This window comes from Sciurus carolinensis, chromosome 10 (genome assembly GCF_902686445.1).
Source record: "Sciurus carolinensis chromosome 10, mSciCar1.2, whole genome shotgun sequence".
NCBI classification, from domain to species: Eukaryota; Metazoa; Chordata; class Mammalia; order Rodentia; family Sciuridae; genus Sciurus; species Sciurus carolinensis.
The window spans coordinates 14,965,913-14,983,355 of NC_062222.1; the positions used below are offsets into that span (position 1 = coordinate 14,965,913).

The 17,443-nt window shown below is 34.1% G+C and overlaps 1 long non-coding RNA gene across 1 annotated transcript; it reads right to left on the reverse strand.

Annotated features, from left to right (window-relative positions):
- Positions 1-939: 939 nt before the first annotated feature.
- On the reverse strand, positions 940-11,499 carry LOC124994399 (uncharacterized). Its single transcript, XR_007110485.1, has 3 exons — positions 11,399-11,499; positions 7,778-7,972; positions 940-1,066 (listed from the first exon to the last, which is right to left on the reverse strand). It is a non-coding gene; the product is annotated as an uncharacterized LOC124994399 (long non-coding RNA).
- Between the last annotated feature and the right edge of the window lie 5,944 nt (positions 11,500-17,443).

Consider the following 17,443-nt stretch of genomic DNA (forward strand, 5'->3'; position numbering starts at 1 on the left):
GATATACAGGTGATCAACAAATATATGTAAAAGTCCTCATCATCCCTAGTAATTAGAGAATTGGAAATTAAAACCACCCTAGGATTTCATCTAACTCCAATTAGAATGGCTGTTATCAAGAACACAAGCAATAATAAGAATTGGCGTGGATGTGGGGAAAAAGGCACACTCATACATTGCTAGTGGAATTGCAAATTGGTACAGCCACTCTGGAAAGCAGTGTGGAGATTCCTTGGAAATCTCAGAATGGAGCCACCATTTGACCCAGCTATCCCACTTCTCGGTTTATAGCCAAAGGACTTAAAATCAGCATACTACAGTGATGCAGCTACATCAATGTTCATAGCAGCTCAATTCACAATAGCTAGATTGTGGAACCAACCTGGATGCCCTTCAATTGACAAATGGATAAAGAAACAGTGGTATATATACACAATGGAATATTACTCAGCCATAAAGAAGAGTAAAATTATGGCATTTGCTGGTACATGGATGAAGTTGGAAAATATCATGCTAAGTGAAATAGGCCAAGCCCAAAACACCAAAGGCCGATGTTTTCTCTGATAAGTGCATGACAATATATAACGATGGGGGTGGTGGGGGGAAGAGAAGAATGAAGGTACTTTGGATGGTGTAGAGGTAAAAGGGGTTGGAGGGGGTGGGGATGGAAAAACAGTAGAATGAAACAGACAGTATTACCCTATATACATGTATGATTACATGAATGGTGTGAAACTACATTGTGTACAACCATAAAAATGAAAAGTTGTACCCCATTTGTGTACAATAAATCAAAATGTGTCTGTAAAAATTAAAAAAAAATTTTTAATTAAAAAAAAATGAGTGAATGCATTTAAGGAAACTCCAACACACCACATTTATTCATTCAACAAGCGTCTCTGGAGCCCACGACACCAACCAAGCATTCCTCTCTGCACTGTGATTAAGGAGAGCAGGGCGTGCCTGATAGAATTGGTTACGACCATCGGTTACCATCTTTATGAGTTGCTCAGCATCTTTCTTTGTCCTTAAACTCCTTTGAATGACTTTTTCACATTTCTTATGTCTGGAAAAAATTGGAATGGAATAAACATCTCATATATAAAGTAATAAATAGAAAGGCCCTGTTCTAGAACACAGGACACCTCACAAATAAGTCATCTGATACCCCAAGAGGAAAAATGCCCTAAATCATTTTTGTTTGAATTTCCCCCATCTTCCCTCTTCCTAGACATCTTAAAAGTACCTTCTTCTTTCTCCATTGCTTGGTATCTTACCTCTTCTCTACTTACCCTGAAGAAATCCTGAGTCAATACGTGAATCATAGACAAGGGATAACAAGAACATTGTCCTGAATAACTCACTCCTGTGATCCAATTAATAAATACTCTTTCAAAGGGTCCTTTCAGTTGAGAATAAATTATATTCACAAAGAAAGAATGTAATTTACTTGTGTACTGCACCTCTAATTTCTCCTCTATGATATTAAACATGATATATTTTACGGCTAGATGTGGGGTGGCTGATACTAGCTACAACGAGTCTTTTCTTAGACCTTAGTTTGGTCAGTTGGTAGAATCCCAACTTCAGCTCTTTATCCACAGGGAACAACAATTATTCTGCTCAGTTTCTCAACTTTGACACTATTGAAATTTTGGGCCAGATAATGTTTTGTTGCAAATGACTGTTTTGTATAATACAGGATGCTTAACAGTGCCCCTGGCTTCTATTTACTAGCCTCCTACCCCTAAGTTGTGACTCCTAAAAAATGTTTCCAGATATTTCTAACATCTCATGAGAGGGAGGCCCAAATCACCAACAACTGATAATCACTAGTGTAACTGAATCTCAGGTCACCATGCAAAAGTGCAAAAAACAATCAAATTATAGAGCTTATGGTAGTTCGCAACCCGGGGTCTCAGATTCTTAAGGTGCTTTCCTGCACCTGTGGATGAAAAACATTTCTTAAGTAGTTTTGTCAGAAGTGAGTTCTTTCTTCTTTGTGGCTAAAATGCTTTTATATCTATGTATTGAGAGCAGGTACTGGAATTTTATTGGTTGAGAGGGTTTATTTGCTTAATGAGAAGTAGTTTATTAACACTAGAAACTAAAACGTTTTCACAGTAGTTCTCTGTCAGTAGAAGGATTATACTCTTTTTTTATAATCCTATCATACGGTTTTCTTTGCTTAAAACTAGTCATGTTCTTTTTTTTCTCATTTTCCAAGTTCTTTGGTCAGAAGAACTTTTTAACAGTGGATCCAATATACTTTGAGTTCTCATATCTAGTAATGTGCTGGCCCACAGTCAACATGTCTCCATCTGAATTTGGAGTTTAGTTTTGAACAAATCAGATGTGAATATTCTGAAAATCTGTGTATGTAGTCTTTTGTAAATAATTTATCATATAGTTCATGATGCAGGTAAACACATACCTTAATGTTTAATTAGTTGGTCATGGGAGATAACACTGATATTTTTCAGTAAAATAATAAAAGTGAAGGAAAAGAATTCCACATGTCCTGGTTGCTTTCATTCTCACCAAATTTTCATAGGAAGAAGCAATTCCGTTGGACCTTTATATTTCCAGATTTAATGAGGAAAATAATAAATTAAGTCAAAGATGTAGGATAATTGGGACTATAATAAAAATTAGAAAGCATTTGCCTGCTTTTCCCATAAGCACTGAAAAAAACAATCTATTCTTTATTAAATTTCCAAGCTCCAATGCTTATCAAAGTCATCTTAATGCCATGACAATTCTAAAATTATTGTTTTGTAATAGTGGTTGGATTTTGACTATAAAATAATCATTGCCTATGTTACCAAGGGCCATATTTGTGTCATTTGCTATTATCCATTTTTTTCTTCCTTAACTTTTCCTTACTCAATTAGTCAGTAATATGCTCTGAATTTACAGGCTAAACCTTAAAACCAGTCTCTGATTGGAATCGATATTTAGAAAAAAATGTCATAATAGTTAATGTTTAGAACAGAAAAAAAATATTTTAAATACTTTTCAATTTATAATATTTGTTGCTTCTTCGCTTGACATTTTTATAACTGCTCTATGACTCCTATTTTGAAATTTAACTATGTATGTAACATCTGAGGTGTGTATTGCTAGAAAGAATTTCATAGTCTTCATGTACATATCTTTTGTTCCCAACTATGCTGCTTTACTGTGCATAGTAAAGCTGTGAATTATTTCTTTGCATATAGTATGACGTCTTATGCAGAGTAGGTGTCTGCTTAATTAATATCTAATTAATAATTTTGATTCTTAAATCCTGAATCTGGAAGTTTCAAGAGACTAGTGTTTGGTTTTGTGACTCTTTAAGCAACAGAAAAATAGAGAACATACAGCTCTGGGGTTAAGAGATCACATACCGTGGGTGATTCTCTTGCACTTCTGTTTCCAGGGACAAGGTTGCCTTACACATTGATATTAACTTTTAGTATGATGCATGATATTCAGTAACTAAACTGAAATGTCAAACCCATTTAAGATCTAAATGGCGTATGTTGAACTTACTTATTTTAATTAGAACTTATCTTCAGGAAATAGTCATTTCAAGATACAGAAAATGTAAAAGAAATATAGATTCTCCTATGTTTTTGGCAATTGAAAATGAAATATGAATCAATAATTCTCTCTGAAGAATTGATTTTAAAATTTGAAAAAAATTTCCTGGAGTGTTTCAGACTGTTGTGAGATAGCTCACATTCTAATTTAATGTGTGTGTTTTTTTTCCCCTTGAGGAAGAAGTCAATATGTCAAGTTTATTTTCTCTGAAGATGGTTTTCAATGTTTCATTGCTGGTATCCTGCAAAGTATTACCCCTAGTCTATACGCAAACCATACCTTTCAACTTCCTTGGTAAAACTTTGCCACTTTGTCTAAAATACTGATAGTTGATTATTATCTTAACTATTCACAAGGAGACATCTAATAATTTGTGCAGGCAAGTCAAACATGACAGGGCCCTGTTAAGACCTGTCTGTTCATCCAATGGCTGTTTCTTATTACTCATGTAACCACAATGAAGAGGCAGGTATTTTTTCATTGACCTCCCCCATAAGCATTTCACAGTAGTTGGTTAGATAGTCATGAATTCAAATTATTTCTTAAGTTAACCTCTTATTTGTTACATATTTTAATGCTTAGTGTACGCTCATCGGATACAAAGTGCAATTTAAAACTACGTATGGCTGAGTTTTTAAACCTGTATCTAAGCTATGTTTTTCCCTTACAGACTTGTCAGTTGGGAGTTCATAGTCTCAATCCAGAGATGGACCCATACCTTTAGGCATTTTGGAAAGTATCTTTTAGAAGTAGCTTTTCACTCTGCAGTATATTTTATTGGCTCAACAAATAATGCTGGATTTTAAATTTGGATTTCATTTTAGAAAAAGGACGGAGCTCATCTGGAACCAAGACTCATGAATAATCCAAGTGATGGAGTTGGGTTGTGCCATTTTTAGCCCCCAAATTGTCTGTGTTTTTAATAGTTCCAAGATTGATTTTTATTTTTGCACAACTCACATATTTTCAAGGAAATACATTGAGAGGTTTTCCAAACTCTTTATGTAATGGAATAAACAGACTCTGTCCCAAGTTGTCCATTTTAAAGGGCAATACTCATTTGAAGGAGCAAATTTGGACATGTTTATAAAAAGATATTACTACAGTCATACTCTTTGCTTTTACTTTGGAAGAATAAGGGTGTATTAAGATTGCACAAGAGCAGGGTTGGATTTGTGGGTGTCATGTGGCTTTTCAGAGATCTCCAAGCTCATTGGGAGGAGGTGATAGCTGAAAATTGTTATTAATAATTTTAAAAAGTTTTTGAAAAACAAAATGTCTTTCTCTGTGATCTTCTGTCTTGACTTTTGCCACTTTTAAATTAATTTTCATAGTGTTATGTAATTCTTTTTTCTTTTTAGCCTGGGAATTATTTGGGCTTAAACTGTTAACATAAGCTAATAATTCTGTTTCCCTTACTATCCTAAGCAGGCAAGAACTGGGCATTAAGCCAAGAAAGAACGTGTTGATTATAAATCTAAAAACTAAAGAAATATATACTAGTTTTGATTTGCTGCCTTAAATTAGGAGGCGGGGGGGGCAAAAAGTGGTGTTTTAAAATGACTGTAAATGTTTGTAGAAAACAAAACGTGAGCCCCTCCCACGGAGACTATGAAGCAAGCTAAAACTGGGCTACTGTAATTTGGGGGGATTTATTTCCATGGAAAATTAGAGCTTCTCTCTAAACCCATTTTAATTATATATCTTCACAAAGAACTTGTCTCTTGAGGCTGGGTTCATGCTGACTTGAACATTGGGAGTTTTGAGTCACAGGTTTTTTTTTAAGTCTTATTTAAGGTAGTTGTTGATCTTAGTGTTTCTCTCTTTTTTTTTTTCAAATGAATGTCAGTAAAATAATTGGGGCTTTATATAATGCATAAGGTGTTAAAATCCTTAATTAATAAAATCTGAATACAAGAAGCATCTCTAATTCATTCATACACACATTTAATATATTTTTATCAAGTGTTCTTTTGATTTAGACACAATCTTAAAAGTTAGAGTTATAACTGTGAAACAAAAGCAAAGTTCCTACCATTGTGGATCTCATGATTTCTCAAAATCAAGAAAATTATCTTTAAAAATAATTATATGTATCCCAGGTACTTGCTGGGATAATAATTATTACACAAAGTCAATCACAGGAAACTTTGTAATAGATTTATAGTAATAAAGTATACATGAAAATATAATTTTGAATAATTATTCTTATGACTATAGAGCATTATGATTGTATAACACCATATATAGCTTCAATCAGAACTAGTACTCTGGTTTATTTGCAATTCTAGTCATTGGATTTATATCTAGTATATCTTTGCTCTTTACATAAATATCAGGAACACCTGGAATATGAGCCATTTGTTTCTTTGATTTTGCCAGTAGAAACATAGGAAACTACTTTTATTAAACTAAAGCCAGCATTTTGCCCTTAACTGAATTTCTTCAATAATTAAAACTATTTTTTATTGTGTATGCAGACGCTACATATTTCTTTATTGGTTGTGCTATATATTTCTAACATATTTTTCTTAACCATGTCACTTATAAAATAAAGCAGAAATTTCTAAAGAAAATTCAACTTTCAGACACTGTAAGACTGGAGGATTAGGGAAGGTATGTGGGAAAAAGAGGATCAATTAAATATAATATAGAATGTTTTAAAGAAAATCAGGGGAAACAGCTTAATAATTTTGTGTTTAGCCAGTGAAAATTGTTTAAAGTTTATTTCTCATTTTACTTCTAATTCCATATAGTCATGAAGAAAATTATAGTTTTGTTTTATGTATTTTCTGCTTAAATGGTATGGTATGAGTTATTTCTGAAGTGAAGCAAAGATCATTGTTTGAAAAAATACTTTACAAAAAAAAAACCTTTCATCACTTTTATTTTACACATGTAAATTAGAGCTCAGAGTTAATTTCAATATATGATGCAGATATCTTAAATTTAGAAAATAGTTCATGAAACATTAAATGAGAGTTTTTGTTGAGTTTTATGCAAATCACATCTCAGATAGGATTTTTCAATTTAGAATAATTACTCATTTAGTAATATCATTGATGTATGCAGTTCTTTTCTTCAGTATAATTGAAAGTTCTTTATTAATAATCATTGCATGCTAGAAAATAACCTATGATGAAGGTAGAGAACAGAAAATATTTTAACTGTCTTGTGAAAAGTAGACTTGAGAAACAGAATGTGATATCCAACTTTTTTAGGCTTTATATTGTCATTAATGCAGCAAGTCATTGACCATAAATACAAGGAGTATTGAGTATTAACAGGTCATTTTAGTAAATACTTTTTTTTTTTTTTTTTTTAGTTTTCTGAATGAAAATGCAAGGAGCTGTTAAATTTGAAAAATATTGATAGCAAATCAATCACAAGCTGAAGATGAAGGAATTATATATTATGAATAAAAAATAAGCCACTCTAGGAAAGAAATAATAATTCTAGATATGGCATTATAGAAATAAATAGAAAAGAGGCTATTCCCCAAAAAATTGATGGATGAAAAAAACATGCTGTATTTCAAAAGTATACAGTAGTCACTGTATACTTTGTGGTCACTGTTTTTCATTACAAAAATAAACACAACAAACCCATATAAATAATGAAGAGCAATTTAAAATATGTTTGTTTTTTTCTAGACTACATGACTTTGGGTTATTTAAATACATTTTTAATAGTAACTTGTAGATATAGTAAACCTATTGTTAACTGACAAAAATCCATCATCAAATCTTTATTTTAGTTTTTACTGAGAAGTAAAATAAGTAAATATATCTACCAGGTTTATGTAATTCTTCTGTCAACATTTTTCTAGAGTGACAACCTGGCATGAAAGTAGTCTTCAGATTAATTAATGGCCTCTGATTACAAATGATTTGGGCATAGATTTTAATCTACATAGGACATCTAGAAAAATAGACTAGGGTAAAGGGGAAGTATATCAAAGGAAAAATAAAATACTAGAAGACTTAAAAGGAATTAACTTTATCATTAAGGTTTACTAATGAAAAAAGATAACTGGGGATACAGTATTTGCTTTCTGCCCTGCTGCTGGAAATGTGAAACTGGAAATAGAGATTAAAGTGTGGGCTTCATTGAGGGGACAGTTGAACTCCCATGACTAGGTGAATGGACAAAGAAGAGAAAAAAGCAACTGAGTACAAAGCATGCAACTCACCTGGGCCATAATGCATGGACTTGCATTATTTAATTTCATTTTATCTGCCATACTGTGATGTCAATTTTATTTTCATTTATTACTGGCAAGTAGCCTGAAGCTTCAGCAAGCAGGGTAACCAGTCAAGATTCTAAAATTAAAAAAGTGTAAATAAAGACCTAGGTACTGCGGGACTGAGGCCAAAATCCATTCTTCCTGAGAAAGAACACAAGGCACAGAAGATAAAGTAATAAATAGGGCCAGAAAAGCACCAAGAAAGATGTTGAACATGCTATGTATTTCCACATTTCATATACCAGCAAATTTAAAGAACTCCATGTTTGTGTTCAAAGGTAGGAGAGAGCATGCTCCCTCTTACAGCAAAGACATAAAGATACCTAGAAAGCAGTTTATTCTGCAGCACAGAGTAGGTGGTGGTTAAATTACTGGGCTTCTTTACACTTAAGGTTCAAATTTTGATCAGAACTTGCCAGAGGGTTTAGTGATGATCCCCTGAACTATTATTTAATGATAGTTACCACCTAGTTTCTACTACATGCTAAGAATTTCAATGCATGCTTTATTCTGATTTTCTCAAATCTATATAACTCTTCAAAGCAATCACTGTATCTTTTTCATTTACATTGAAACATTATACAAAACCTTAGGAGCCTCAAAACCTTCTGGCTCCTAAAACTCGGGTCTTTTCTATCTCAGAAGTTTCCTTTCATTCTCAGGCAGGTTTTATCATACACAAATTTCTTCAAAGCGGTTTATTCCTCAGTCCTCTGTTGAAGACAATTTGTCCCCATCACTCCATGAAAATAAATAAACTTCTGCAGATTTTAAACAATAACTTGCTCTAGACCATGTAACTCTAGTGAGTTACCACACTTGACTATTCTTTCTTCTTGACAATATATCACATTCCTAAGCTTACTTTTCTCTCAACAGGCACAAATCAGTGGTTCATGCGTGGGCATTGGATGTAGTTTCCTGGTGTTTGAGTATCAGTTCCATGTCTTAATTGTGAAACTCTGGGCAGTGTTTTAAATTCTTTCCTTTGAACATCTATACAAATCTCCTTGAGGGAGACAAAACACACAAAGAGACATAAAACTGTGTTTGCATGTAGGATTCAAAATGAGTGGCAGTTGACGATGACTGGTGCCCACTTCAGATTGGGCATATTGAACAGGAAGGGGTGACTGACTGACATGCAATGAGGAGCTGGCCATGTCAAGTGCACAGGGAAGATAATCTGGGTCAGTCCAAAGGAACACACTTGATATTATTGAGGATGGAAAGACAGTTTGTGTTTCCAGAGAAGTCAGAAATAATAGGAGAAGGCATAATATGGCGGGAGGGGTAAGCAGTCACTAGAAGACATACAGCTTTGGAAACAAGGTGAGGAACCTGTATTTTATTTTATATGCAATAGGAAGCCATTGAAGAGTATCGAATAGAGAATGGGAGAGCCTTATATATAGTTTTAAATTCATACTTCTGCTATGTATATAATCAAATGCTTGAGACAATTGAGGGAGGACTCTCAATAAAAAGCTGGATCTCATTTGACTATAAATCTTAAATATTTGAAGGAGAACAAGACTGGATACTGGGACTGATTCTGTATCAAGAAAAAAAAAAACAAAACAAAACAAAAACTGAATTATGGACAAGAACCTAAAACATTCAAGTCTGCTATTTATTTTTGGTGAATTTTATTCTATCGACAGCCTGAGTTTATTAATTAGGAAGCAAGGTTTAGCTTAGTTCCCTTTCCCTAATGTTCCTGAGGATCTCACCACATTGATTGATAAATTATTCAAGAGATTTCCCTCATTTTCACTTTGTGGTCACTCTAAGGATCAATGTGTAAATACCTACCACAGTGTTCAGAACACAGTAGGTTATTGAGATAGAAATGGAGGTAGAAGTAGATATACATTAGATACATAAGCATAACTATAGATATATAGATAGACATAGCCCAAGATTTTTATTATAATTCTTTTTATATTTCTGCATCTTTATTTTGTCATAATACAAGTTAGTTTTAAATTTCAGCTTTGTATAAGTTGAGAATTTGATCCTAATATCTGCGATTGTGTGTTGATTTATAGTGTTGACTTGTCCAATGAATTATCTCAAATAAGATACAAAAGCCTACTATTTGTATGCTTTAGTCCCATTTCACAGATAACCAAGTAGATCAATCAAGGCCCTGAAAAGATACAAAGACAAGTAAATGTATCATCAGGAATTTTCTTGGCTAGATAGGACTCAACCAAAGATAAAATATGATATTTAGCTTCTGATATTATGAACAACACAACTTTTGTGTTTTTGTCAATTCAAAGGTCTGGAAAAACAGGTACAGTAAGGGAGTTACAATGTGAAGGTGACAATTTCCCCAACTCATGAAGTTACTCAGCTCCAAGCCCAAACTGTCAAACTCCTTTCATAAATTTCTTTGACTCACATGCACAATGCTACAAGCATTTATCAAGGAAAATTTCGGAAATATTTGAAATGGGTTGATCATCCTAAACAACACAGGAATCTTAGCTGCAATAAGCAAAACGGAAGCTTTACATATAATTTAAGTGGGTGGCAGAAGTCACCAGAAGCTAGTACATAAACAAATGTGCACATGACCAAACGACAACTTATTTATTATTGTAGAATACTACAAAGGCTTTACTAGACAAAGTATCAAAGTTATTCCTGCTGCTCAAGAACTAATACAAACATTAATAACATAGTATAGTTAAATACATGAAACAAAAATAACTAAGTAGTAGAAAAAGTAAACATTATACAATTAAATACACACCTACATAAAATTCTTATCACTGGACCTGTTGTGAACCCAAAAAGAGATTGATTTATGATAGAGAAAAAAGAATAAATGAGGTCAAAATATATGTGTACGACAGAGAGCTTATGGGACACATAAGGTTCTCACTTTGAATGATTGATTTTTACCCAATAAAATAGGCTGAGTACTTTAAATCTTTAACAAAAACAAACATAAAAAGTACCTCATGCCAAAAAAGAAAAAAAGAAAAAAATCCCCACAAAGCAAACATTCGTACACCACCTACACATTCTCTGCAGGACAGAGCCAAGTAAACAGAATTGACCATTGTGTATGAGTAGCCACAGTGGCCTAGATTTTATAAATGGAGGTGTCCATTGACAGTATAAAGGACATATAACAATAGGCAAGACTCACACGCTTGGAGTTTAAAGTACATGGAACATTATATTAAGTTAGAAGAATAAGACAGGATGTCAGGTATCTCAGTCACCAAAGAATTATTTGAAAGGATTTAAGACAAAACCTACTATTAATAGTCAATTTTCTGAGTTTCATATTTCTTTACATTTGGTAAGCAAAAGAAAAAGCACTGCTTTTGTCCCAAATCATGTTTTTAAGAAAGCTAATATTTAAAAAAAATAAAAAGTACAAAGACTTGGAAATTAAAGATAGTGCCTTCCTTCTCTATTATGTAGTATGATGAAGATAATGCCTCCCTTAGGAGGAGGCATTCCTACTCCTGATTGTAAAAGATATGGGTTCCCTGAGTGTAGTGGTCCAGCTCACCTGGGCCCATTTGCATGTCCTTGTATTACCTGAGACACGTGAAATTGATGTTCTGCTCTGCTGATTACTGTGCCATGAAAGGTCAAGTCCCTTGTCTTTGACCCAGGAGTCTCATGTCTTTCCCCTCCTCCATGAAGCTGTGTCAGACTAACCTATTATCTTGCAAGTAGGGTACAATCGTAGACTATTTTCAGTTTATGAAGTGCATTGGTTACAAGTATGGAGTGCTTATAGAGATAAGGCTTTTGGAAAGGAAAGAGAAGGGCCTGGTGAGCCAATTAAAAGGGAGAATTGGCAGCAAACATATGACATTTTACAAAAGTATCCGTTTGCAGTGGGTTGGAAATTTTAGAAAGAAAAGAAGAAAGGGAGGGAAGGAGGAACTGAGAGAAGGAAGGAGGAAAGAAGGGAGAATGGAAGGAAGGGAAGCAAGGGAATCCTTTACCACTGATTATTTTTTAAACACTGCTCTTAAAATCTCTGCTAAATTCAAAAATGTTTGTAGATTGTTAAAAGAAAAAGAGTTACTGGTTTGGTAAATGCAACATTTTAAAGCTGTTTTTTGCTTAATAAATGTCTTTGTACGTTTAATATACTTTATTTCAAGGTTGTATCTGCTCAAAATATTCTGATAGTACTAAGTGCTAACTCTGCAGTTCTCAACTCTAGGCTTTTCACTATTTTTAATTAACAAGACTGACCCAGATAACTCCTCCAATCGAATTATTTTGATATGTGTTAACAAAATCATTCAATCTCTTTGTATAGGTATCTGATTTGAAGCAAAGTGATATTGTGTGTTTCTATGATCCTCCTTCTCTATAGGAACAACCCAAATGAAAAGATTTACACCAGGTTTGAAATTATAAGTTAAAAGTAAATGAGAAGGCATTCCAATTTACTTGTATCACAAAACCATGTGGAAAATATGTTAAGGTAAGCAATATTATTATAATTTTGCATGTCATTTGTGACTGTATTGATCAAAGACTGAGGAATATCTTAAGTAGGACATTTTGATTCATACAGTGTCAAAGGCCACGTATTAAAGATATTTCCACAAATTCTCTCAAAAAAAGTAAAGAGGATGATTGAAAAGAAATAAGAACATATTCATGTGTTAAGTTTCATACTGAGTCTTTTTACTTTCTGTGGCTTATTTGAGCTTCTTCCTTCTTCTTTTTAAAATATTCTTTGGTTAACATTCATTAACCATACCCTGCTGATAGCAAGAAATAAATTTAATAGGCAGCTGGGTGAGAGGGAATACAGGAGAGTCAAATTACTCTGGACTAGTGATGCAGAGACTTCTCCCCAACTCCACTTCTTATTAAAAACATGTCACCCATTAAGATGTATATTAAAATGCTCCTTCAATCCTTTTGCATGTATTATTATCAAAGATGTACCCAAATAAATATTGGTTGGATAATTTATTAGTTTAAAATAATATATGTGTGTGTAGGTGAGAAAGAATATTATATGTACATGTACACAAATACTTTTATAAATATGTATACCCATACATACATATTCACACATACATATGCATATAGTACACACACATTTGTATCATTAATCTGTTGAACTTGACATTTGATGCATCAGCACTACATTATTAATACCTGACATTCATAACCTTATACTGAAGAAGCTGAATGACATACTAAAACTATTTAAAAAGATCGTTTAAGTAAAAAATCCATGATTTCCTAGTTTAATTGACTCCACAGTTTATCAATTCTCTCAGGACAACATTAGGTCCCACATTCTTTAGCAATCTTCTCCAAATAATTATCATTAAAATTCGATTATGACTCTCTCACTTCATTCCTACATTTGCATGTATATAATACCTTCTTTCATCTAATCTCTTTTGTTGAAGACTGAGTTTTATACACATTATCCCTTTCTTAGACCAAAAATCTGTTCATTATAGTCTCTTTTTTCCTCTATAGGAATCATTACCTCTTTGTTCATTTCTTTCTCTTGTACTGTAACCTATTCAACATTATAGCCCATAAAGTGACACTCCTTTAAATCATAATCTAGTCTTCCCTTCCATCTCAAACACATATCTTGAAAGAATAGTTTTCAAATTCCCACTGAAAATCATAGGCTGGGACAATCTAGCATCTATCTGACACTGCCAGCAAAGGTACACAATGATCTGATTGCTAACTTTGTGGAATTTCTTTGTTTATTTTATTTAACCTCTCAGATGAGTTTAAATCTCTCTTTTTAAACATTCAGAACCCATAGAAGCCAGACAATGTGCCTTCCTGATTCTTTTTCTTTGCTTTTCTCTTAAATGTCAATGTCTTTGATAATTGATCCTTAGAAAAAAAAATTTTGAGCACTAACAACACTCCTGGAATTTTTGGTCCAACCTTTTCAACAATGACTATTAAGTCTTTTTCTAACCTAGGCCACTCATATTAATTATTATGGGGTTTAATAAATATATATTCAGTAATTTGCTAAATATCTCCATGGATATCCTCAGAACATATTAAGTACATCATTTCTGAAATTCAGCTGACCATATTCTCCCTAAATCTGTTATTGTTGAACACCCTTTTTGGTAACTCCTCCTCATTCCCAAATGGAAACTTAAGATTCCTAATAGTTCCTTCCAAAATCTACTCTCCCGTATCAAACTGGTCAAGTCCTGTCAATGACTTTTCCTCATTGTGCATCATATCTATCCAATCTTCTTTTTTTTTTTTAACCACAAGAACACAGTCTCTTACTCTTGTCAATTATCTCTAATTTTAAATCAATAATTTTTTTAAGCCTCTTGCTGCTAGTTTTGCCCTCTTCTTCCACTTTATTCTTCCATTGCCACCAAATCGAATCCTCTAGAACACAAACCTTAGCATGCTCACAATACTTTATGGCAACTAATTGCCCGCAAGGTAAAGCCTTAACTCCTTCGGTGGCTTACAAAAACCTCTTTATGCTGTGGTCCCCATCGAAATTTCTTGCCTCATCATTCTCAAAAATACTTGAGTACAATGGATGTTGTGGTGGTGGTCTGGATCTTAAATACCACCCAAAGGCCATGTGTTGGAGGCTTAGTCTCCAACCTGTGGTACTATTGAGGGTGTTGGAACCTTTAGGAGGTGGGGCCTAGGGGACTGAAGTAAGATCACTGGAAGCAAGACCTCGAAGGGGACTTGGTACCCTGGTCCCTTGCTGTCTCAGTCCTAGATTCCTGGTTGTCATGAAATGAGCAGATCCCGCCAACTTGTACTTCTGCTGTGATGTTTTGCTTCACCACATCCCCAAGAGAAAGGGAATCAAGTCACTTTGGATTGAAACCTTGAGCAAAAGTGTATCTTTCCTCCTTTTAGGTTGTTCATGTCAGATATTTTTAACAGTGATGGAAATCTGATACATAACCGCATACCTCACTTCTCTATCTATGGTACTCCTTTTAGAAATGGTTATAACACACTTTTTCTCCTTGCTTACCACCTCATCAAACCGACATGGATAACTCAAAAAGCTTTCTTACATTCATACACCAAGTTAATCACCTCCATCTTTGTGATGCTGCCCTGCATTGAAACTGATTTTTATTGCTGAATTTGCCACATTGAACTACCATGTGTTTGTGTTCATATTTCTTTGTCTGCCTTCATGTTCTAGAAGCTCCTTCATACAGAGCGTAGCATATACTTTCCCAGATATCCTGTGCCTGGCATGCAGGAACTCAAAAAATATATGATGAATAAGCAAGTACATAAGCATTTATCTTTGTGAGGAATGACAGGATACATTGCTAGTGGGAAAGGAAGATGAACCATTATCAAAATATACACTAATAAAATTCCATGGTGAATTGTGTGTATGCTGCAAAGATCCTGCATGCTCTCTGCTCTCGATTAGTGTGCAAACTGCTTCCAGTTTTGTTCTGTCGTATTACTCATGAAAAAATATCAATACAACTCTCTCTGAATTGTATCCTCCTCTGACTGTAGGTATAATTGAAAGTGTAGACAGTCCTCCTCATATTATATAAAGATTGCATTTCAAAATTTTTAATTCAGTCGTTTTGGAACTTGCGTGTTTTTTTCCTAATATTTTGGACTGTTCTTCATTTTTCTAGGCAGGTCACAAAAGACAGTTTTACCCATAAGAGATCTGATTATAATGTAAATTGTTTCCTAACTGTATTTTATGTAACAGATGTATTCAAAATAACATATTTTGCCCTTCTGAAGAACTGGGACCTGCTATTTCCTGCTGAAGTGTTATTTATCCAAAGTCTGGGTTTTTAGCAAGGAGTGAGACTTAGTTTAGAGGTTTCTATACTCCAACAGACTACTTATGTTTTTGTAGAGGTGGATAATTGTTTTCATACAGTTGAAAAGATAATTCTCTGTTTTAAACTCATGACATTTACACTCCCATCATAGTCTACATGTGATGGTAGGTACTAGGGGAAAAAACTGCCATCAACTACACTGGCTGAGTTTTAAGGGCATTAGAGAAATAGGGAACTCAGTGCCCCCCTTGTCAATCACATAAAGTGCACAATATTTAATAAAAGGTGGGGTTGTGGAAAGTGCGAGCTGAGGACATTTCATATGGGTTCTCAAATGTCATGCTAAGAATATTACCCTTAAATAGGATCCATTAAGAAGCCACTGAAAGCTAAGGACATGCACTCTGGTGGTTTAATTAGGAGGTAGTAGACTGAGTATCAGGACACTGCAACAGTAGGACCCTTTTCCTTAATACTAAGGATCAATGATCAAATATCCCCACCCTAGGAGCAAACGCCTACATGGGCACAAAGCTAGGCTGTGAAATTTCATATATAATGGTTTCTTTAGCCAAAGACTACCACTAAGCCTTCTAACATCAGTACTTACTGGAATTACTACATTTAATATATACCAAAAAAAGCCCAAACATTACACATTAAGGATCTTTACAGTAGGCATCTCACAGAAAATAACTGTCATTTGAGAAAACATATTATCTTTTTTTTCTGTCTGTCACAATGTTGTATAATCAGGTTATATGGAAACATGCACCATAAGGCTAACAGTCCTCTGAAAAGAATATAGGATTTCCCCTGTCTGTCACACAGAAAACAAGAGCAATGCCATCCGCCATCACAGACACAGCAACTCCAGAAGTCTGAAAACAGAACACCTAACTAATAAAAAATCAAATTACAGTGAAAATTAAAGTTTAAAAAGTGAAAAGATAGAGAAATCCTAATGTCAAGCATATTGAGTCAAGTCTAATCTCTCGGATCACTGAGATCTCTTTGCTGGCAGCTTATAGGAAGACCTTCAACTCTATGAAGAAATGTGATAATTAGAAAATTTTGTGGCAACCGACTTGCCGTCACAGTCTGGCATTTTCCTTTTCCACATCAGAAGAAACTCAAGCATACAGTGGTTTATGGCATCTGTCACCCTCCATCTTGAGGAAAAAAATGGTTTATTATTTTTCCTTTCTATACACAGACATACACACAGACACCCACACCCACACACACACACACACACATACACACACAAGCATAAGCACATGAAAACTGCTACCAAATAAGCTAAAAACTTCTAATATGCTTAAATTAAAGATATATGCAGATATATAAATATAAATTGAAAATATTAAAATTTTTCAAAGGAAATTAATTTTGACATATAAAACATCCTAAATGCCGTCAGCTTACTGTGCAACATTTTCTTTTGCAAACTGAAAGCTGTGCAATTTTGGAAGCTGGATCCTTGTAAGCTATAACATTTAGAAATATGATCTTCCAATAATTGTCCTTTCAGGCCCATGAACAGAAAGTCAAACTATTGACCAGGAACTGCACGTATTCTGACCTTCTGCCACTTTTGCTTTCTCATAATGTACATGACCAGGTGTACCACTGGTATTCTGCTCAGCAGGAAGATCCCTTTCTCAATGTTTTTCAAAATTATCCTTGAAAGTGACTATAATACAGCTGCCATCCATTCTTAGCTTCTTCCTTCATATTGAGCTGACCTATTCTGTTCATTGGAAGTGGAACATTTGCCTCCACTTAGTCGCTGTTAGGA